The 24,383-nt window shown below is 39.5% G+C and overlaps 2 protein-coding genes across 5 annotated transcripts in view; one reads left to right on the forward strand and one right to left on the reverse strand.

The window, feature by feature from the left end:
• Positions 1-24,383, reverse strand: part of LOC111875441 (peroxisomal leader peptide-processing protease) — a 192,904-nt gene that overhangs the window by 146,154 nt on the left and 22,367 nt on the right. The window lies entirely within an intron of this gene.
• LOC111875442 (ion transport peptide-like) overlaps positions 1-24,383 on the forward strand; it is a 38,437-nt gene that overhangs the window by 849 nt on the left and 13,205 nt on the right. The gene's annotated exons all lie outside the window — the stretch shown is intronic.

The raw sequence follows: 24,383 nt of genomic DNA on the forward strand, positions 1-24,383 counted from the left end.
AGACGTAAAATTAACTACATTACTTTATTACCGAATGGAAAATAAAAGCGCCTGAATTAGGATTTAAAAATAAATGTTCTGGATAGTATTCTTTTTAATTCAGGACATTAAGAGAATCTGAGAGAACCCATAAATATCTAGATATCCTCAAAAATTAAAAAGTCACACTAATAATTTACTCACAGAAAACTGGAAACTTCTTAAAGAGAACAACATTTAGCAGAATACTCATAAACTGTGAATTGCCTCCAGTTGGCATTCACTGTGCAATCGGGGAAAGCAATATATACTATCAAAACTAACTAGCAACCCTTACTTTGCACGTTACCCGGTTAATATTTGGTACCTCCTCTGGCACGTATATGTTAAAAATACGTTGACCTTACTGGCAGAGTGGCGAATCAAACTATCAAAAACGAATCACCGGATTTAATGTCGCTGTTCTAGTTGCATAGGTTATTCGGTTATGAATCAGATTAATGAATGATTATATAGGTTAATGTGAAAAGTAAAGGAACGGGAGGAAGCAGCCGTGGCCTACTTCAAGGCAATATGTCGGAATCCACATAAAAACACCAAGAAAATCCTTAGTTCTAATTACTCGGGCCCTGGCCAAAATCCAATCCGAGCACTTCCCGAATATAAGTCTATTGAGTGGCCCTCAGCTAATCTGCTAAATTACAAATACAAATATGTCTCGATAATTAATAAAGTAATGTGGTTTACATTTTATTGTAAGCAAATAAACTTAACAGTATTCCCTCTTAAATACTAAAATTTCATTAAACATGATACATATGCCACCATCTGGCAGTAGGGAGACAGGCGAAGTGCTATAGGAATTTGGTCGATGCATATGCGTTTTAAAAACAAGCAAGTCGATGCGTGAATGTTCGAGAGGGGTATAAAGATTTCTCTGCGAAGAGTGAGACAGACTGTCCTCATGGTGACAAATGTAATGGCAATCAGAAGCGCTTGAGAACTGCTGAACAGCACATCCGGAACATATAGACTATCTAATCTACTTCAGCTAACTCTACACGTGTTCCCACGGAGGGAAATCATATACAAATACATTTTAACTAGTCTGCTACTGAAGTTACAAAATTATTAAGGATACTCGTACAAGTAGGTGACTTAAAACACTACAATTTCATTACTAGGGTTGATGTTTTCCGGCTCTGGAGTATATTCATATTCATCTGGATCATATGAACAGTTTCATGTAAGAAACTGTACACGAGTCAAACAGTTATAATTACACGTTCATACTTGTACAGGCTTTAAAAATCTACATTTGTAACTCGGAAATTAATTTTTAACGCAAATATTAGTTAACACAATACAGGGGGTTAACAACCTTTTCCGAATTTCCATGCTGTGGAGCAAGTAATATATATAAAAGATGAAAAAAGCACGTAGGCCTATAGCTTCTGAGGAATTCTGCGCAACATTTCTAAAAATATTTTTTAAAATGTGTTCATTTATGGACCTCTCGCTTCAAGATTATAAACAAATCACTGCAATAACTGATGGCTACCGGAAAAATATCCACGTTTTAGAAACATTTTTATTCATGATATAAAAAAATAATAAATTAACTCAGCCCATCAATGTATGGAAGACATTTCTCTTTGGTGTATTAAGTGCTGAAACTCGGACCGTGACTACTGCAGTATTTAATACGAACAGCTGAATGTTCTATCAAGACATAAAGATACTTGAGGTGACGCACCTGCAGCGAACACATGTTCTGCGCACGTGTATAATAAACTGAGATTCGGACAGGCTGCAGATCTTTTAAATGTCTTATTACCCCGCTGTATCCGTTTTCTTCAGACACATTAGCTTTATTCAATGTAAATGTAACTGCGATGTATTCTTAAGATATCAAAAGATATAACGATAAGTCATATCATGAGAAGGTTCATGAGATATTTTCTTTATACAGCAACAATCCTGGGAGTAAATACTCCATATGTACATCCTTAAATTGCGTCGGTCTTAAACCGATAATACGAGCATTTTGACGATATTATTTCAAAATCGACATAAACAGTTATTTTGAGCACTTTCAGTAATCGTAACGTTTAAGTTATGCTAGAGGCAGAGAGTTCTAAGTAATGGACTACATGCAATAACCTCCAGGTCAGAGTGTGGGTAGTCATTTTAGTCCAATCAGCCTATTAGATATTCTCGGAAATTCCCTTCTACAGTTGAAGAGAGGCACTGTTTTTCAGAGTGTCGCCAAACTCTGAGAGAGGTGAGACATTGCCCGGGTCAATCACTAATGTGGGACCACCATCTACACTCACTCACTCATGGAGCTGAGCCCTTCTTGAGAAGTCGCCAATTGTGCAGCTACTCAAGAACTTCCCAGCATTTTATGCAATCCGAAGATTCATTACCGTGTTCACAAGAGCCCTCCACTGGTCCCTAAGCCAGATCAATCCTATCCATGTATTTCCATCCTATCTCTCTAAGATCCGTTTAAATATTGTCCACCCACTTACGCCTTGGTCCTCCCAGTGGTCTCTTTCCATCTGGCTTTCCCACCAATATCACCCCCCCATCCACATAATACTAAAAATTCGATAAAAATACTTCAACATCATAAAAATGTATTCCTGATTAATCAACTCGAGATGCACAATGCAACTGACGGACGACAAAGCAGATTTCTTTAAAATTTGAAATTATCTGAACAACGCAACACGAATATGTATGAAAGGCTAAGAATTATAAGTCAGCAGTTAAATTAAAATGAATTCCCGTATTCTTGTTTGTCATATTATTTAAATTAAATAAGACTATATTTGGGGCCCTCCTCAGCCAGGATCATGGGCCAAATGGTCCTTGCTACTCCCCGCCCCCCGCATTCTGTAAGGTCTGAGTGTCGCTACTAATGACTGCCTATACTTTGCCGAGTGTGATGCGACTGCAGACCACAATCTTGAATGAATGTGACTAACCATTTCTCTTAGGCGAAAGTACCTAATTCTTGGGGCTTGGAGAAAACTATGTAAGGAATTTTACCGTTTGTACTCTTTAGCAGATACTATTAGGGTGACGGAATCAAAGGGTAAATATGGGTTCGGAATTTAGCAAGAATGGGATAGGAAATACATACAAAATATTGGTCAGAACACCTGAAGAAAAGAGACCAACTGGAGGACATGGTAAAAGTAACATTGTAATGGATCTTAAAGAAAAGTGGTGTAGTGGTGTGAGCGGGTATCACCTACCTCAGGGAAGAGTCTTGTGGTGGGTATACGGCAAACAAATATTCGGTTCCATGAAAGACTGGGAGTTTTCTGACCAAGTAGGTGACTATCAGTTTCTCCAAAAGGACTGTTCCATGGTATTAGTTAACATTAGCAGGTTCTATACATGTAATTATTTTTCATCCACGCGTAACGCGTTTCTGCTTCTTTAGAAAACTCGGCTGGGGGGAGGAATGAGAGATAGCGAAGTTAATTATAATATAAAAGCTGCAGTTGAGAGGCGCTGAGGGCGACTAGTCTGATTACGGTATTCATTGCTGTATACCGAGGCTTTCACTGGGATAACAGATTAAAATGCATTGACCGATAATTTAAATATGCTGACAAAGCGAAGGAGCGCCTAGAAGAATGTATCCAGTCTCATGGTATTTCAAAAGCCCATGCAAACACTGGTTTAAAACTAATATTTACTTTTTTCAATGTCCACGATCACGGTATTTCGTATGGTGAAATTAAAAACCGATATAAGACGCATGACATAAGAACTGCTACTCAGCGCCCAAAACTGCTCTTAGGAACACTCTAAATTTTTAAGTTGAAGGATAGCAAAAGAAAAAACCTTCCCCCAGAACTTTATCTGAGGTCGGAGCTATTCCAACATCAATTAATTCTCCGTCTCATAAATATATTTAAAATTGCTTTAAAATTAACAGTAGAAAGCTAATTATTAAAATTTGACAAAAACAATAATTTTTACTGCACAAGCCCGAACGAAGCGACATCTTCAGTTGGAATTAATATTAAAAAAAACAGAAGGCACGGTGTTTGTGGCTTATAAAGTTATGACGGGCAACTTGTGTGTGTCTGCAGTTTGTGCTGGTGCGCATTCATCAAAACATGTGTTACTATAATAGAAAGCGAAAACACTGGACCATAACTCACCAACATCAGCCCCCCCCCCAGATTTCAAACTGCTGCGCTACTCAGGAACACCACAGCTAATGCCACAGAGGCCCTCGTCCACGCAACACAATTCGGTTGCTTCATGCCATGTTTCATCCTTCGAGTATCAAGACGACTGCAGCAAGCTGACGATAATACTTGGAGTTCCACCAAGAAGTCGCGAAAAGGGATGTCGAGGCTTGCTACCACGCGACACATTTAACAGGATCTAAAAGATGGAAAAACGAGATATGTAAAGTATCCCTGTAGCAGGCCGTGAAGGCCCATAGGGCTGTGAGATGTTGAGGCTCCAACATATTCTAGACAACTGGCTCACAGATGAGGTGAGGTTGTCAGCCTTACGTGCCGGCCGCCCTTTACACCCAGGAATATTCCTGGTACTCATTTCTGTTAGAGGCTGAGTCGACCCTAGGGCCATATTGCGGCTGGAAGGATTAGGTCAATTGATAAAATCCACCTCCTCGGGATTCGACGGCTTGTAGCATAGTGCCTCAACCAATTACGGCACCGCGTGCCCCGGAAAAAACGAGATAAAAATATGTATAAATGATCTAGTTCTAAAGAAGACCAACATTAAACCATACGCTACTACAGCACGTATCTACGTGATTTTGCAGTACAGTAAGTCCCCCAACTTACACGGTTAATTCGTTCCGAAGGTTTCTAAGTAAACTGAAAACCGTTAAGTCCAACAGTTCTTAAATACGATATATTTTTTGACATATGTTCGTTTCAATGGGTAGTTAAAGCTGAAAGGGTATTTACAATAAGAATGTTTCGTAACATTATTATGCATTATAATAAATAAACTCTGTATATTCGGTACCAATAACCGTTGAAGTAGAAGGACCTAAACTGTTTAAGTAAAAAAAGTACCCGTGGATTCATGCATCCAAGTTTTCCTGTAAGTCAATCCTACATGTAAAGAGAGACATGGAGAAAATATCAGTGTTATTAAAATGGGAGACAAATAATTTGAAACCCGTGTATTTTTAGTTAAATATCTCACTATGGAATCTTGCTTTATTGAACAGATTGTTTAAATGTTTAACGCAAAGGTGACAGAACTATAAAAATTTCTCATGATGAGTACGGGAAATCAGAGTCAAGGTACCTGTGACATTATTTACGCGGATGTATATTATTCTGTACTGCGAGGCTAAAACAGAAAGGAACAGCGCACATATGACAATTCCATCTTATGACTCACACGTCACCAGTACAAGATAACGATATCAAGAAACGAACACAAGTGAATAAATACAAATATTAAAATTTTTTATTAAATATTTACGAGAATGGAATTGACAGCGAAGGATACCGAAGAAACGTTTCCAGAAGTTCGAAATTAGAATTCTCCGCTCTTGATGAGAAGAAATGGATTCTACCTCCTTACAAGACATAGGGAATGTAAGAGTTAAATAGGCCGCGCCACAGCTCAAGCGGTTAGTCGCTGGCTTTCCACCGCGGCTGCCCGGGTTCGATCCCAGGTCTGGTCAAGTGGGATTTGTGGTGGACTCAGTGGGGCTGGGGCAGGTTTCTTCCGAGTACTTCAGTTTCCCCTGCCAATCTTCATTCCACCAACTGCTCCACAATCACCCTCACCTATCATCTGGGGCTAGTACAATAGGCCAGAAGTGGCCGCAGTACAAGGGACTTAATCCCACCCCACTAGGAATAAAAAAAGAAGATTTAAATAGCTTGAAGACATTAAAAGGCAATTTTAGAGATAAATTATACATAACATACTCAGACTTTTCTAACGTGACAATGAAGATAAACCGCAACCCGGTCACTTTTATCGAAATTCATTACCACAGTAAAATGACCAACCCATCTGCTAAGGCCGATCAGCTCCCGCTTTCTCTGTGTTACAGGATGAAAGCATTAGAGAGTTTTAATTATAGCACGACTTGAAATAATTATTCCTATAGGTAACCGAAAGTTATCGGAGTTCATGGAGGTAGGCCTAGGCCCACTGGGGCTGTAGTGCCAAGGGGAAAAAAAACGAAAGTTATTCACTGTTTTCTTTCGGCATCATATGCAATAGGCTGCGAAATTCTACGATCACGAATACACTAATGGATTAGAAACCTGTCTTATAGTGGACCTGAATGGATATCACAGATGATAACTTGTGAAGAAATCGAGGTTGACTGGATTGCGTTAGTCACAGGAAGAAAGGAGAATGTCTTAAACTGTCTCCACATTTGCCTTTATCCCAACAACTTTCACTGACGTATTTATAGGCTTGTTTTAGTTCGTTCGCCAAACGAATCGTGCAATTTTCTATTCAAAACAAGTTACGCTGTTATTGCCCCATTTCATTTTTCTCGTTTGGCTACAATCCTATATCTGTTGTGGACGTTTCCCATTCCGACAAAAAGCAAAGAGGGTCAAGAGGCGAAATTCACCTTGAACGTCACTTAACGATCTGCTGTGAATATGGAAAAACTGAAAGTATTTTGTAAGATTTAAGGTTTTCACGACGGTGACTATGAAGCAAACTGTCTTCTGGGATGTGGCGCCGTGTAGATATTGTGTTAACTGACGTTTCCGAGAAACGTATCGCCTCCATGTACAGGGTAGAAGAAAATCCGAAAGCGAAGAACCAGCGTGAGCACGTGCTAATAGACTAGAAGCTCCTCCGAAACGTCGGTTAACACAATATCTAGACGGCGCCACATCCCAGAAGACTGCTTTTTTGAAAGTAATCTCTTTCAAACATAATATTTGAAAGTATTAAACTTATAAAGCCACAATCATGACAGACTAGGCTTGAGTTGTGAGCATAAAAAAGAATATTGCAAAACAAGGCATTTCACTCAGACGCTCACTAGGCCGAATCTTCAATGTTACTATGAAATTTCTGCTAATAGCAACTAGCGCATAATAGATCTTATTTTATACAGAGATGAATAAGCAAGGTGGAGAGACAACGCGCTACGAATGCATGCAGACGTAATTTATTACAATCAGCTGCAAAATGCCGACAACGTATCGCTAATAACATTGCCGGTGTTACTTATAAACGTTTTATCTTAAAAATTATTCAAACTGTTTGCGAACAGTAAAACCGCATTTTTAAATTCACTCAGATCGTCTAGAAACAGATACGTATTTAAAATGTTCGAATTATATGCGTTTTAAAACTATAAAAGTAAAACAACTCCTGTACTGAGGATCATCGGTATGGATTTCGACGTAACAGACTGAGTACTTACTGATCAGGTATTATACATTCGTCACATATTGAAGAGTTACTGGAAGTACAATGGTGCAATTGTACAAAAAAAAAGAAACTCCGCCATTTCAGTCCGCAAGCGAATTATACCGACCGAGCGACCGCCGCTTCTCGGCGAAGTTTAGTGCCAACTTTTGCGGATAGAGGGTGTCGCGTCGTCAGCGCAACGAATCCCCACGGCCGTTAATTTCGGTTTTCTAGACCGGCGCCGCTATTTCCTTGAAATAGCTCCTCAGTTATCATCACGAGGCTGAGTGGACCCCGTTCTAGACCCACTACTTCTCCGAAAAAATCTGGTAGCGCCGGGAATCGAACCCGGACCTATGGATCTGCAGCCAGGAACGCTAATCACCAAACCACATAGTACATAATTTATTTCTAGACTTCAAACATATCTACGGTTCAGCGAGGGGTAAAATATCGTACAACATTCATATAACATTCGGCATGCCTATGTAATTAGTTTGTCTAGCGCATTTTCTTTTCGAAATGGTCTCAAATATGATGTCCCTCATTGCCACTGCTTTTCTACCTTGCTCTAGAATACCCAAATAGGGGGATCCAGGAAAGCCAGGAGGTACTGCAATTGAATGGGACACATCCCTGATGCAAATTTATTAGGCCAGAAGTATAAACAATAAATAAAACAGAAATCCTATAAGACGCTACCAAATAGGTCGGTCTAGGAGTAAAATAAGATAATATTAAGTACAGGATGTTCCTAAAAGAATGGTGGGGTTTTAGACACGTATATATTTCGTATTTCTTACCGTGTACAATCATAACATTTGTCAACCGGAAGCTTAACTGTCCAAATTTTATGTATATCCATCAAAGTGCCTCTATGTGCGCATCTTTCGTTACCCGGCACATATCAATGCGATAGTCGAATTCCTGCCACACCCGCTGCAGCATTTCAGGTGAGATGGTCTCCACAGCACGATTGATTCTGTTTCGGAGATCCTGGAGCGATTGGGGCAATGGGGGTACATAAACCATGTCCTTCACGTACCCCCACAAGCAATTCTCTGCTTCCTCTATGTAATGATTTTCTTGGGCTTCTCTGATACGTCTCCCTCACTCTTTCCACGTCTGCATGTGGCACACGTGGCCGCCCAGAACTCTTGCCTTTACAGAGACATCCACTGTCCACAAACTGCCGGTACCATCTGCGAAAGTTCTTTTCATGTGGCGCCTCCTTCTGAAAACGTACACGGAATTCACGGCGCACTGTAACGATGGATTTAGACACCTCAAATCTCAGCACGCAATAGGCCTTCTCCTGCTGGGTCGCCATCTTACATTTCACGCCTCATAACTGTCGGAAATGGAACTAGGAAAGAGCGCGATATACAAAATGAAAATTTGAGAGCCGCGTTATGAGTCCGTATACGTTTTGCTTTTCATCACCAAAAACTGACGGAGATATACGGCAATGAAACCCCACCATTCTTTTAGGAACACCCGGCATATGTTCATATCTCGTCACTAGAACGCAGGGCAAGCTCATAATATAAACATAACTAACAAATCATTCGAAAATGTGGCAGAGTCATAGATTTGGGAATGCTAATAACAAATCAAAACTGCAATCATATAGACATTAAGAGCAGATTAAATCCGGAGAATAGCTGCTACTGAGTTCAGAATCTTTTCTCTTCTTTTCTGCTATCTAAAAACTTTAAGATCATAATATAACTGCATTCATTCTTTTATTTGCGCATTCAAATTGTATGTCGCTCTACGGGAGGAACGTAGATTGAGAATGAGAACATAGCGTTGAGGAGTATATTTGGACCTGAGCTGTAGGAATAACAGAAAGCTAAAGAAAACTGCATAATGAGGAGCTTCAAAATGTTCACTCTTCAACAAATACCAGCAGGGTGATCAATTCAATGACGTTGAGCTGGGCTCACCATTTTGTACGCACGGGAGAGAACTGAACACAAAGTTGTTGTTGGAAAAGTTGAAAAGAAAAGACCATTTTGGAACCTAGACGTACATGACAGTGTATTATTTAAAGGCATCTTACAGAAATAGGATGTGAGTTGGGATCATCTGGCTCAGAATAATGTCCAGAGGCGGGCTTTTGTGAACACGGCAATGAGTTTCTGGAGCCATAAATTGTGAGGAATTTCTTCACTAGCTGAGGACTATTAGGTTTTCAAGGAGTTTGCTCCATCGAATTAGCTGCTTAACTTTCGCTGACTTTCTGGTTCTATAAAAGGCGAGGAATTTCCTGACTAGCTGAGGACTATTAGCTCTTCAAGAAGGACTCTGCTTCATGAAACCATAGCTTTCACTCGTTGTTACTATTATATCCATTAGAATTTTTTAGGCTTATTTAATGGTGCTGTCAGTAAATAAATTTATTTAAGTTAAAAAGTATGAGTACGAGTATAATTGTATGAGATGACCGAAAATGAATGTGTAAAAAATATAAAGCTATGCCTGTAACAGGCCGTGGAGGCCCATAGGGTTGTGAGATGTTGAGGTTCCCACATTATCTAGACAATCGGCTCATAAATAGCGGTAAGGTTCTCAGCCCTACGCGCCGGCCGCCCTTTACCCCCAAGAATATTCCAAGAATATTCTTGGTACTTATTTCTGTTAGAGGCTGAGTCGACCTCAGGGCCATAGTGGGCTGGAAGGATTAGGTACATTGAAAAAATCCAATGACCTCATCGGGATTCGATCCCGCGACCTTCCGGGTTGTAGCATAGTCCCTCAACCAACGGCGCTACCGCCTGCCCCCAAGGAAGACTATGATGAGAAGAAAATTAACATGGATATTAAGGCTACGCCTGCGGCAGGAAGCTGAAATCATCCACGTCCTTTGAACCCGTCGCCAGAAGATCAGTTCACAGAACACAGCTACTCTTTATGCGTTTCTACACATGGATAGAGATTTAACTCCGTGAGATCCATTATTCTGACCAGTGGGAAGGTGTGGGAGGAATGATGATTCGTGATTTCGTTTATCTGCTCGAAACAAATACGCTGGTACTACATTTATATACTATACCATAGCTTCTTTGTGAACTTAACAATTGTTGTCCCCGTTAACCTTGCAAGTAAGTAGGGAGATATTAAACATGCGTAAGATATTAACTGGGCAGAAAAGATCTCGAATGATCTAATATTCTGCCAGATCACAATGTCTTGGGCTATTTCTTTCTGTAACACGTCCTTCTACTGCGTCGTAATCGAAGAAAAAATATCCCGAGTATGTCTTTCGTTCACCTCCACATACTATATATGGCAGTCAGGTCGTCACTGCCAACACAAAGAACGTACCTAGTAGCTAGATACTTTAATGCTTTATAATAAAGCATTTGTGACATTGTTAGTTCTTCGAGAACTTCAGCCAAACCTCAAATCACCGACATTCTAATTTAATGTAAAAAAAAAATCCTCCTTGATTCCAGTTCCCATTGTTTTTAATTCTTACAGTCCTGTAGAAGCATAAATTTAAGTTGACATTACAAGCAATTCTGTTCTCGGAGCCCCAACTAATCATGTTTGCAACAAATAAAACAGCAAGCCCTTCAAGAATGTAAGTTAATTCATTACTGACTTGAAAGGATTCTGACGATGGTGTATACTGTACTTCTTTTGGACTTCATCCATCGTCTGGTATGTAAAAGACAAAAGACCACGACGTTTCGGAGACTAGTCTCAATCACTGGAAATCCAGTGATTGCGACTAGCTCTTTCTAACAGGCCCAACTGAGTAGGTTCATCCTTCCCTACCCACCTGAAGACGGAGACAGATCCAGTCTCCGAAACGTCGTGGTATTTTGTCTTTTAAATACTAGACGATGGATGAAGTCCAAAACAAGCCAAAAGAAGTATAATTCATTATTCTAAATTATAATAAACCGTAAAACAAGAAACGTTTCAGAGAGCGAAGTTGCATGGGCATGTGAACAAGAGTCGTACAAACTAGCAAGAACAAGACTTGGCAGTGAAGAAACATGCCCTTCAATGCTGTAGTTTAGCATCAGTAGTGGCATGGAGTGAGGACAGAGTGAGCAGAGGTGGTGGAAGTCCTTCCCGGGCTTTATATTCCAGAGAGAGCAAGTACATCAATCATCTCGTACAAAGAGAGTAAGAAGCAGCAGCAGAGCCGGCCAGACAGCTTGGCGACACGACCAACTCTCTCTACAGCTGGAAAGCATACAAATGCTTTGGATCTCCCAAGGACAAGATTAGTTATTTTAACCTCCTTCCGCGCTGCTCGACTGCTCATTGTAGAATGATAAGATTAAATGAAATGTGTTTAACAACTTCAGTAATTCTATGTGAAAATAGAATCTGCAACGTCAAGAGCTAAACTACTTGTTGCTTTAATATATACTGGTGTCAACTGAGAGAACAAGTTAGAGCGTTAATCACACATGTGGTTTCTTATACAAATGAACTTCAGTGTCGTCGCGTAACACATATGCGTTAGCGTCAATTTGTCTATAATCCGTCTAAATTGCAACACTTTTTATTTTGCACTTCAATATACTCTCTAACAAGAGAGTACAAAAAGTAAACAAACACAACATAATAATAATAATACTAAGGATAATAACAATAATAATAATAACAAATAGAAAACAACATTAATATAGGAATTTATAAATTACAGATAACTAACGCGAGGAACAAGCTGCCAAGGAAAACTTCTTATATTTTACGGAAATGGCGACATCCTGAGTGAAGCAAAACAATAAGTAACAAATTATAAAAGAATGTTATCTCATTTTAATTAAAAAGAAGACTACAGCGTGTAGTTTTTTAAACTGAACTGGAACAGTGAAACAGTGTAGCAGCGTCGACACAATTTCGACACAATCTTAATTGAATATCTGTAAAAAAAACACCTGAAGATGGCCGTTTGAGGCCGAAACATGTAGTGTTAGAGAGTGTATCGAAGTGTAAAATAAAAAGTGTTGCAATTTAGACGGGCTATAGACAAATGTACGCTAATGTGAACAATTGCAACAGGATGCTGAAATACAGAAACATATGCGTTTGTAACTTACGTTATAAACAACATTTAATTTTATTATTTAAAGACTTTGAAGATATACATCTTTGGCTCATCAATACCGGATCTGTAGGATGCTACTGGTGCATAAGGAACCACATTTACCTCATTGATCACTTTACCATTGCTTTTGTTAAGAGTACTGGTCTGAAACTGTTCGCCTACAGTTCTGGCATCCAGTATTGCAACCTTGATAGTTGGGAGGCACGACTATCAGGCGCAGAGATTGCATTAGGAAAAATTCTGTAGCTCTTGATAGCGTTAACCTTCAGTTGCTACATCTAATACTGTAACGGAAAACTATTATACAGTGACTACTAACAAAACCGTTAACAAGGCGTGATTCTAGAAATGTAGGACAGTCGCCGAGTGTTGGCCATGGATATATTTTCTTCGGTCCTTGCCCGTTATCTTGACACAAAACACATATGATGCTTCGGCGTATTACTGTCTTTGATTCCGTTCAGTTCTTTTGAGTAACTTTTGAGCTTCATCTCTCGACATTAAAATTTTCTGCGTATATTTCATACCTCTTTTATGGCACCACTGGGTTATTCCAGTGCTCTAAGCAGCCTCTCAGAATTTTATTCCTTCCTTCCATATGAAGAATAAGAGAATGTCAACATATGAAATGTCATGTGTCCTCCGTATCCGGAACATGTCCAGGGTTCAATGAAGTTAATTTGATGTTCGAAAATCAGGGAAATGAGACCAATAAATTACTGTCTTGTTTGAACATTAATAATTTATAACTTGTACTCTTCTCCAAGTATAATTATAATGATCAAGTCAAGGAGGATGAGGTGGGCAGGTCATGTAGCACGAATGGGGGAGACGAAGAATGCGTATAGGATATTGGTGGGAAAGCCAGAAGGAAAGAGACAATTGGGAACACCAAGGCGTAGGTGGGTGGACAATATTAGAATGGATCTTAGAGAGACAGGATGGGATGGTATGGATTGGATAAATCTGGCTCAGGATAAGGACCAGTGGAGGGTTCTTGTGAACACGGTGATGAACCTTCGGGCTCCATAAAATGCTGGGAAATTCTTGAGTAGCTGCAGAATTGGCGGCTCCTCCAGAAGGGCTCAGCTCCATAAGTAAGTAAGTTGAACATTAATAAATCCACGACGAATCACAATCCCCACTAGAAGCTCCATTAGATGAGTGAGTACTAATTCGCATAGGTAATGATATAGGTGCATATTGCTGTTCATTAAGCCTGGATACTAAACAATTTTTACTGAACCTGAAAAAGAAGTGAATACAATCAGTGTACTTCTTTTGGCTTATTTTGTACTTCACCCATTGTCTGGCATGTAAAAGACAAAGGACCGCGACGTTTCGGAGACTGGATCTGTCTCCGTCTTCAGGTGGATAGGATAAACCTACTCAGTTGGGCCCGTTAGATATAGCTAGTCTCAATCACTGGTCCAGTACGCATTTCTGGAATTCGTTGTTATTTTAACCAATTAACTAACTCCATTAGGTAGAATCCTTTCTGAGCTAACAGTTGTCCGGCTAGTCAATAAATCCCCAGAATGTTATGGAACCCGAACAACAGCCCATAACTTGTCCCTGACCTGAGAAAATGAACCCAGTCCACACCCTCCTATTTTATTTCTGTAAAATTCACTGTCATATTATTCTCCCATGTACGACTGGGTCTTCCAAGCGTTCATTTCCTTCAGAATTTTCTATCAAACCTTGTATGCACTACTTTTCTCCCCCATGGGTGCTACATGCTCCGACCATCTCATCCATCATTCTAATAATATCTCGGAAAGGGTGAGAACTGTGAAGCTCCTCATTATACAATTTTCTTCAGCCTCTTGTTACTTCGTCCCTCTTAGGTCAAAATACTATATACTCTCCTCAGCACCCTATTTCGGATATCCTCAATCTGCGTTCGTCCCTTCAGTGTGAAAAACGAAGTTTCATACCCATACAAAATTACCAGCAATAGTATAATTTTGTATATTTTAATCTTTAATTTTTTTGATGATGGATGAGAAAAAAGAAGATTCTAAAACGAATGTTAGCATGCATTCCCCGAATTTAACATGCTCTTAATTTTGTTTTGATTCGTTAATGTCATTCCCAAATAATTGAACTTTCTCACATGTTCAGATGACCTATTTGCTATTTGTGATAAACGCTGCGCTTTCGTAGACAGTAATGTCTTGTATTTCATGTGCTGCGCAGCTTGTTATTGTACAGCATATTACCCTAGACGAAACAATGAGCCGACACGAAAATTCAATAACATTCAGTGTCTATGCCGTACAGGGCCTAATTAAACTGAGTTAGAACACGTTCTTCGTCAGCAGTTATACGAATGTATTAAAGATGTATTCAACTAGATATAAAAACAATCTCTCTAGCGCTTAGGAAGTTAAAATATAACTTTTGAAACTAATAAGTCTACAGAGTTATACAAAATACATCAGACAGAAAAGTGAAAAAAAAATACATTTATTTTCAAAATGTTTCAAAAACATTTCTAACCACTTGGACTGGTGGTATGAGAATTCAACTGGTACTATAACTACAAACATCATTATACAAAATAAAATAAAATGTCGAATGTTGATTAAGAAGGAAAGAACGAGAAGGGGCTTTGAAAGTCGCCGAGAAACTATAAAAGGACAATATCCCCTGGTGACGCACCTGTTGAGCTAAATAATCACATACTCCGCTGGAAATGGGCAGCTTGTCCAAGTTTCGTGCGCTGCATACAAAACACGAGACTAGTAGCAACAATAAATCAACAGTTGAACATCAACTGGCGTTCAAGTTCACAATAGGTTCGATGACATGAATTCACGTACAAAGACTGGCTGGATATAAAATCAAAATGTACTGCACAAATACGAAAAGATATTTCTACCAAACGAAATGTAGTATCCTACCCATCGTTTCTTGTCGTGTTACCCAAAAAACACGTGACAATATTATTCCCCTCCCTTTCAGTATTGTGAATTAGGAATTATGACAATACATTCCAGTACTATTATTGTTTAGTGTACAGTATTATTAAATTAACATTAATTTATATAATTGTAGTTGTAATTGTATTTGTTATAGTTGTAAGTGTATTTACTGTGTGCTAGTGTGTCCTTTTTTGTTTGTGTAGTCTTGTGTGCTGTGTTTTGTTTGAGTGTGGTGTTATTTGTGTGTTGTGTCTTGTTGTAGTACCACTGCCACCGGGCAAAATCCCATTTGCAGTTTAAATAAAAAATAAAAATAATAAATGACAGTATTTTCGTATTTCGAAAATAACGCTGTTTAGTTTATTAACTTATACGTGGCCAATACTCCGATTTTAATATGGGATTATGCGTATAAAAGTATTACAAATCATAAGTTTCGTACGTCACAGCCTGTACCCCAAACTGGGCAGAGACTTTACCGTTAAATTGAAATCTAAAACTGTTAAGGACAGAATATTTACAAATTGACATTCACGATTAAAAACAAACACAAAAAACAAACTCCGTTGCTTGTAGTTCGCGACCAAGCGACCGCCGCTTGTCGGCGAAGTTAGTGCCAACTCTTGCGGATAGAGGGTGTCGCGTGGTCAGCGCAACAGATCCCCATGGCTGTTAATCTCGGTTTTCTAGACCGGAGCCGTTATTTCCTTGAAATAGCTTCTCAGTTATCCTCCTGAGGCCTAGTGGACTCCATTCCAGACCCACTACCTCTCAGAAAATTTGGTAGCGCCTAGAATCGAACCCGAGACCTCTGGATCTGTAGCCAGGAACTCTGATCACTAGACCACAGAGGCTAAAAACATCAATGTTAATGTAAACAATATTTATATTCGCTCCCTTTAGCACTAAAGTAGTGAAAATAAAGTCACGTGCAGTTGTAGTAGTATACCGCAACTCGTTCGTTTTAATGATAGCATTTGCTTCTGAAAAACAAATATCACTGACTTCTAAAGTAAACTGAATTACACTGTTATTTTGAAACACTGTTGCAGTGTATTAGAAATCATGTATCGTGTTGTACATTAAAATAAATATTACTGGCACTGTATATTTTATATCATACCGAAGTCAACGTTTATTTAAGAAATTATCGATCTTTCAAGCGTGAATGTAGCTTGGCCATTATCAAGTCCAGGAATCCATTACTTGCTAAAGGGATGAAAGAAATTTGCCAGCCGATTTACTGATGATTAAATAAAATAAGCAAACGAACTAACACGTAGTACCGCATACCTACATAATAAAAAGATAAAGCTAACCCTATAAGAGACTGTGGAGGCCCATAGGGTTCTGAGGCATCGAGGCTCCCAAATTTTCTAGAAAATCGGCTCACAAATTGCGGTGAAGTTGTCAGCCCTACGTGCCGGCCGCCCTTTACTCCCTCCCCCCGGAAGATGCCTGGTACTCATTTCTGTTAGAGGTCGAGTCGACCCCATGGCCATAGTGCGGCTGGAAAGATTAGGTCAATTTAAAAATCCAATGACCTCATCGGGAATCGAACCCGCAACTTTCCAGTTTGTAGCGTAGTGCCTCAACCATCTATGCTACCGCCATGTCCCTTATATAATACAAACAAAATGCAAAATATTCCTTACAAAATCACGATTCGCTAGGACCGCAAGTTAAATAAATTATGAACAATCTTGTCGAGAGTCTATAAACTGCTTAATTTAGCCATACGCATTACCTCGCTTCTAAACGTCTTGTACTGTTAATAATATGGTTCCAATATTAAGATTAAGGAACTTCCGTGTTTTCTATGAAAAGATGGAAAACCACTTCAGAACTGTAGAAGACTCCGTGAGATCTACACTTTCTCACGAGCTCCTCCTTTAAAATACAAGGAGCCCGAAACTCTTAGCATAATGAAGATCCAAGCGTGTGAGAGGAAATCATAATTTGTCGACCTACAAACAACAGCTCAACTTTCATTCATGATTAATGTGAATTTTAAATTTTGAAAATATAAAATTCAGAGAGTAGGCACCTGAATTTTAAGAAGCTTTCCCATGACTGCCCTCGTAAAAATCATCCGTGACTTCTAGAACTTTACGCTATTTCCACCGTCACTGTTATTCATGTAGCAAATATACCCTACGTAAAGAACAACATGCAAATAACTTATATGAAATTAATGGTTTGTTGCTCGAGAACTGAGCTATAATATGACCGCCGATGAACAGGAACATATGGAACTAGTAAGAAGTATGTACACAAAGAGAAACATGTGCCAATTCTAAAGAACTTAAACACTGTCCATTCTCTTCTGGGAAGGTTCGAATAAAAATTAGCTTGACGTCATAATAAAATCAAAATCGGAAAAAAGAATTATTTATTGCCGTTCATGCTGTGATATTTCTGATTGTGCGTAAAGAAGTTTATTTATAGATGTTAATAGCGTGTTAACGGTAATCTATGGTTCTGGCAGAGCCGGATCTTTGTCACGGGTCGGTGAGGAGGTAAAACAGCCATGTAGTGACGTAACTACTTCTAGAACAATGGACACTCTTGTCTTGTGCATTGTAGTATCGCAAGCATACATCATACCCCTCACATGACATGACATTACTCTCGATCATGACGAAAACATGCACATTAAACTGTTTCAAGCATTGGTGAAACATTCCCCGTATGGTAAGATATGTTTGAGGTACTCTTGTTCGTCGTGAATCTTCTCAGTGTAATGTCGGAGATGTGAAAAGAAACTGCACGATGCAGAAACGAACCCAAGAACATGACTTAATATTGTCAAGTGTCAGGGTTCCGTGACAAATAGTTGTGGATTCCGGATTATACGAAGCTGTTTTATTGGATAACTCGTATACAATCACAACTACAATCACTCCTAACGTCTTCCAGACGTTGCGAACTGACTAGTCCGTCGTCTCTCACGTTTCGTCTTCTGGCTCTTGGCTGAATTGGTTTCTTCTCTGATCTCAGCTCTGCTCCGGTCTTCTCTGATCTCAATGCCGATCTGGTCTTTTCTGATCTCTTTATCTTCTACAGTCGAACGAACTAGAAGACACCTTCTTGAAGGGTTTCGTTTCATTAACTGTTGTCTGCGTTGTCTCGGGAAGGTGTTTTCATTTTTAGGTAACACGTTCATTTTATCTCTATCTCTTGGTTGCTGCGAGGACAACGTTTACTGAGCCGTTGCTCAGCAAGGGACGTCTCTCTATGCGCTGTCTCGTAAACGTGTTTTAACAAGCCGTTGACTAGCAATGGACGCCCGCTCACATATTCTGGCATTTGGGCGGCACTCTCAATATACTTATTCATACACGTGTAAGTATATATATGGGAAGTGATGCAAGGGAATAGATCTCGCCAAAATACTATATAATTTAAGGACCAATAAAAAATTATGTACATGTAGCACGGCATGTGTTTTCAAAAAGCAATTTCCAAGTGTGACTCACTATATAATCTTTGTACTACGTTGGCATATGTTTCGTAGTACCAACAAGTGTACAGTGTATTGTGAAAGATTAAACAAAATCACACAGTTCTAGAGCATCCATAAAAGTGTTTAATACAGAAAGGCAGAGAACATAATGTTAATTGAATTATAACGCAACAGGACGCTTCAGTAGAGAATTGGGTCTAATTATAAGCCCATCGTATGGCATTACTGCTGTCAGGAACAGGTCCTAATTAAACATGCATGAAAACAAACAAATTATACACATTGTCTTCAAATTATGTTTCATTTCAGGGATAGAGAGAGATTTTCACAGGACAAATCCGTACTGAACAAATGAAGAAAACACTAAACTGATTCACTGGAACCAAACAGACTATAAAAAACAAACAACTGTTGATGTCATGGTTTAGATATATTTGCTCAAACATAGCTCAGGCTACTATAACGCAATTAATGTCAGTCATTCTTGGTACAACGAGCAAAATACGATGTAAATCCCACGCTCTCGTTAGAAGAGTGTGTGGGATGTAGCTGTGTTAATCTTCTGTTAATTCAGCGTCCGGCCTCCATATAGTAGGAGGGCCTTTACCAGACCGCATGAATTCCTGCATAGTATTAGATCAGAAAACATGTTCGGAATACCTTCGTTTCTATAAGTCTAAACTTGCAGTTCATCAATTTATGCAAGAGCAAAGAAGCCGGAAGATATGACTGTCTTAATACGTATATTAGCCTATTAAAAAATCGTCCGTTTCAGAATTCTAGTGTAGCAGTACTTTCTTGATGCACTGATAATCATTGTCTTTCTTTAAACCATTTAATAGATTTTAAAGTCAGTTTGTCTCATATTATGGATATTGGCATTATTAGAGCAATAAACTCTATTACATGGTTAAAAAGTAGTCATACATACGTAAGCATTCTGAGGTTCTGTAAGCCACTGAACTAACTGCCTTTATGGAGTTGAGCACTTCTTGAAAAGCCGCCAAGTGTGCAGCTACTCAAGAACTTCCCAGCATTTTTTGGAAACCGAAAGTTCATTGCCGTGTTCACAGCAGCTCTCCACTGGTCCCTATCCTAAGCCAGATCAATCCGATCCATACTTCATCCTATCTCTCTAAGATCAATTTCAATACTATCCAGTCACCTATGTCTTAGTCTTCCTAGTGATCTCGTTCCTTCTGGCTTTCCCACCAATATCCCATATGTATTCCTTTTCTCCCTTTTTGGTGCTATATGCCCTGCCCATGTCATCCTCCTTGACTCGATCAGTCTAACTGTACTTGGCGAAGAGTACAAGTTATGAAGCTCTTCATGCAGTTTTGCTCAACCACCTGTCACTTCACCCCCTTTCGGTCCAAATATTCTCCTCAGCACCCTGTTCTCAAACACCCTCAGTTTATGTTCCTCCCTTAATGTCAGAGACCAAGCTATACACCCATACAGAACTACACGCAAAATTATAAGGTTACCCTGTAACAGGAAGTGGAGACCAATAGGGTTGTGAGACGTCGAGGCTCCCATACTTTCTAGACAATCGGCTCACAGATGGCGGTGCAGTCAGACTTACTCGCTGGCAGCTCTTCAACCCCAGGAAGATTCCTGGTACTCAGTTCTGTTAGTGGCTCAGTCAATCCCAGGGCCATAGTGCGGGTGGAAGGATTAGGTCAATTGAAAAATCTAGTGACCTCATCGGGAATTGAACCCGCGACCTGCCGGCTTGTAGCGTACAGCCACAACCAACTATGCTACCGCGTGCCTCCAGGTAAAATTATAGTTAGATATCTTTATGTCATGATTTTCCCTGTATTTTGGTGACGAGACAACAACATATACTTAGTTTCCGCTGCGTTTACTTCTAGAACAACCCTCTTACTAGCGTCAATTAAAATTTTTGTGTTCTTTGTGGTATCACTGTTACCTCCCAGTAGATTCACATCATCAGCATAGATCAGCAGCTCTGCCCCATTTATATCAGTCACCCGGTTTACCTGGACCTTCCTAATGACATATTCTAAAGTAACGTTGAAAAGCAACGGCGATATTGTTTTAGACCAGTTTGGATAGAATAATTATGAGACGAATGTTCACCTATACGGACTTTACCATACGTCTCATTTAAACACATTTTAATCAGCCTAATAGTTTCAAGGGTACCCCAAACTCTATGAGAACATTGTACAATACTTCCCTCCTAAATGAATCACAGGCTTTCTTGAAGTATATTAATAACTGATGCAGTGTCTCATTGTACTCCCGTTCTTTCTCCAGTGTCTGACGAATGCAAAAAATCTGATCAGTAATGTTATATTTTAGCATCCTGTTGCACTGATTTATGTCCATGATTTATTCTGACCGTCTTACAGTGCATACATTTATTCACCTAACTCTTCTCTCTTGCACTACATGTTTCGGCACTAAAGTGCCATCTTCAGGTGCTTTTCTATGTACGTCGAACTACTTCATTGCATGCCCTGTTGTCTTTATAAAATAAAAAGTATCAGTAGTTGATCTGTTACTCTATAAAACTCTTATTTCCAAAAATCAGAAAGCAATGTATATGCCTATTCATGCCACATTACAGAAGTAGAACACATAAGTGTAAACTGCGTTTAATTGAATTTAATTTGTTTCATTTTGGTCCGTCACACTAACAGTTACAATTACAGTTTAATTACAACAACAGAAATCAAATTAGTGCACAAATCAAATACATATCCACCCACCCCGTAGTGCATCTAGGACTTCACTTCGTTGGGTATTATTAAAAGTCAATTAGTAGAAACTATATTAGGTATATATTCATAATTACACTTTGAAATTAAATAAATTATCACCAAATTTGTCTCTTTTAACCAAACGTTATGAAGAAACATATTATTCTGTTCCAGACATTCGAGAGGGGAATGAACATGTGATCTCCTTCCTATTCCCTGCATATGCCTCTGCCCATACCAAACTGTTCATTGATAGAACGGAAACGGTTTCCTTCCTTTTGACGTTAATAAAGCTTGTTATTGGTGTACTACACTTCGTACAAGCCTTGCGGCTTACTCAACTGAAATTGGAAAACATCTTGTATAAAAGGGAAACACAGGTCAAAGGATCTCATGGTAACAAAATACTGCAATATAAAAATTAGTGTGAGCCAATTGTCTAGAAAATGTGGGATCCCCGACGTCTCACAACCCTCTGGGCCTCCAAGGCCTGTTGTTTTGTCTTTACCCAAACCTGGCTGGAACTTCATACACTGTTAACTACAGTCTTCGAGGAAAATTAGTTTTATCTCCTTCTCTTTTTTATTTTGTATGAAAGTAATTTTCACTGATTTGGAATGATAAGAAAACATGATGCTGTTATGTATGGTACCGTTCAAAAAGAAATACAATGTTGCTGTAATAGCAACACATTTGTAACTTGACAAGCAACGAAATCCATTAAGGTCACACGACAGGTCAGTGTCACATGCAAACATCCCATTAGAACTGCTTCTATATGGATGATGCTCTCGAAATTCAATGTATCTTTAGACGGAAAGCCGAACGAAACTGATGCTGGATCATTAGAAAATCGTGAATTCCGAGACAGGACAGCTGCTTGGAAAATTCCAGACGCGTTTATAGCCATTAATTTGACCCCTCAGCACTCAATGTTGATTTGAAAAAAAAAAAAAAAGGACTTGCTAAATTTAAATTGATGGTTATCAGAGAAAATGTGAATTCATATCTTAATCAAGATAATATTATAAGAGTGAAGTTCTGTTTTACTTCACTTGTAGGTTTATGTAGTTCATCCTTCGATGGCATGTCATACAGAATAATGAGTCACAATTTCTAGATGCTTCAAGTGTTGCGTGTATGTGTGTTTATGGTCCAGCAGCTGCAAATATTATGACGACGCTGTAGTCGTGGTACTACTAGTGACGGTAGTGGCGTACGTACCGACAGCTACAAATAATACAACGCTACTGGCGATGATAGCGGTGTGCGCGCGTATATACGTACGTGTACGCCAATATTAATGTGTATGTATGCGCGTGCTCCATTTGTATCAAATAATAGTATACTTCAAGCGATGGTGGTATGGCGGTGTGCGTATCGGGAGGTGGGGGGAGGGGGTGTTCCAGCAGTTATAAATAAAAAAATTAAAACAACAAATGGATCCATATTCCCCTTTTTTCGTGTTTTCTCGTCTTATGACTAATAACTTACTTTTAGGACATGACCACCATATTTTACTTACTTGTAATTTATTGGATCGCCTCTGTGGTCTAGTGGTTAGGCTATCTTGCTACACATCCAGGGGTTACAGGTTCGATTCCCGGCGCTACCAGATTTTCTGTGAAGTAGTGGGTCTGGAACGGGGTCCACTCAGGCGCGTGACGATAACTGAGGAGCTATTTCAAGGAAATAGCGGCTGCGGTCTAGAACACCGAAATTAACGGCCGTGGGAATTCGCTGCTCTGACCACGTGACGCCCTTTATCCGCTAAAGTTAGCACTAACTTCGCCGACAAGCGGCTGTCGCTCGATAGGTATAGTTCGCTTGCGGACTAAAGCCACAAAGTTGTAATACTTGTAATTTTTTAACGACACTATCAGTAGCTCAAACTATATTGTATATAGCGTCGTAGGATGATTGAATTATGATGAATAATAAATTGGAAAGAAGTGACTGTGGCCTAAATAAGGTACTACCCCGGAATTTGCCTGGAAGGACTGAGCAAAAGCATGATAAACCTTAGTATGATGGTCAGTGTTCCAGTCATCTTCCGAATGCAAGTCAAAAGCCTTACCGCTTGGGCTAACTTGCTCGGCATGACAGCTGTACAATTCCTGAAGACTGTGTGCCGAAATCACCCCAACTGGGATTTAACCCCTTAGCCGCCTAAATTTATGGCACCGCCCTCGAAACAACTGTTAGTCCTATACTAGTTTCGGCATGCCGTGACAACCCCCTTAGTATCCCAAACATTTTTTTAGTATACATGAATTATCCTCACAATTTCCATATCTTATCATTTTTATAATTTTCGAACGTTATACAAGAATCAGCGGGGTTTATAAGACAATATCAACGAGAAACGAAGCATTCGTACACACTCGTAAACAGGCTATACCCGAAGTAATTGTCATAAAACCTGAACTATCAATGTGAGCAACCGGAACACTGAATTCATGTGCCGAATTGTGAATATTCACTTTAGAATTGGGGAAAGTTCTCCCTGTGCTGCATTAAGGGCAACGCCAGACTATGCGTCTATGGGGGGGGGTCCTCTAGCTGGGAATCGAACCCGGTCGTTTGTCTCTTAGCTTAATACCCGCACTAAATGGGCTTTTAACCCTGTCAAAATATCCCCACATGCCTTGATTGAATTACAGCACTGAAAACTTGCCCGTTTTATGAATCCACCAGCAGATCGCACCGCAGGGACGTAAGCCTATAGCAAATTTCCTTCTTTATTTTAGGGCAATACTTCGACTTCCGACTTGACA

This window comes from Cryptotermes secundus, unplaced genomic scaffold (assembly GCF_002891405.2).
Source record: "Cryptotermes secundus unplaced genomic scaffold, Csec_1.0 scaffold304, whole genome shotgun sequence".
Lineage (NCBI taxonomy): Eukaryota > Metazoa > Arthropoda > Insecta > Blattodea > Kalotermitidae > Cryptotermes > Cryptotermes secundus.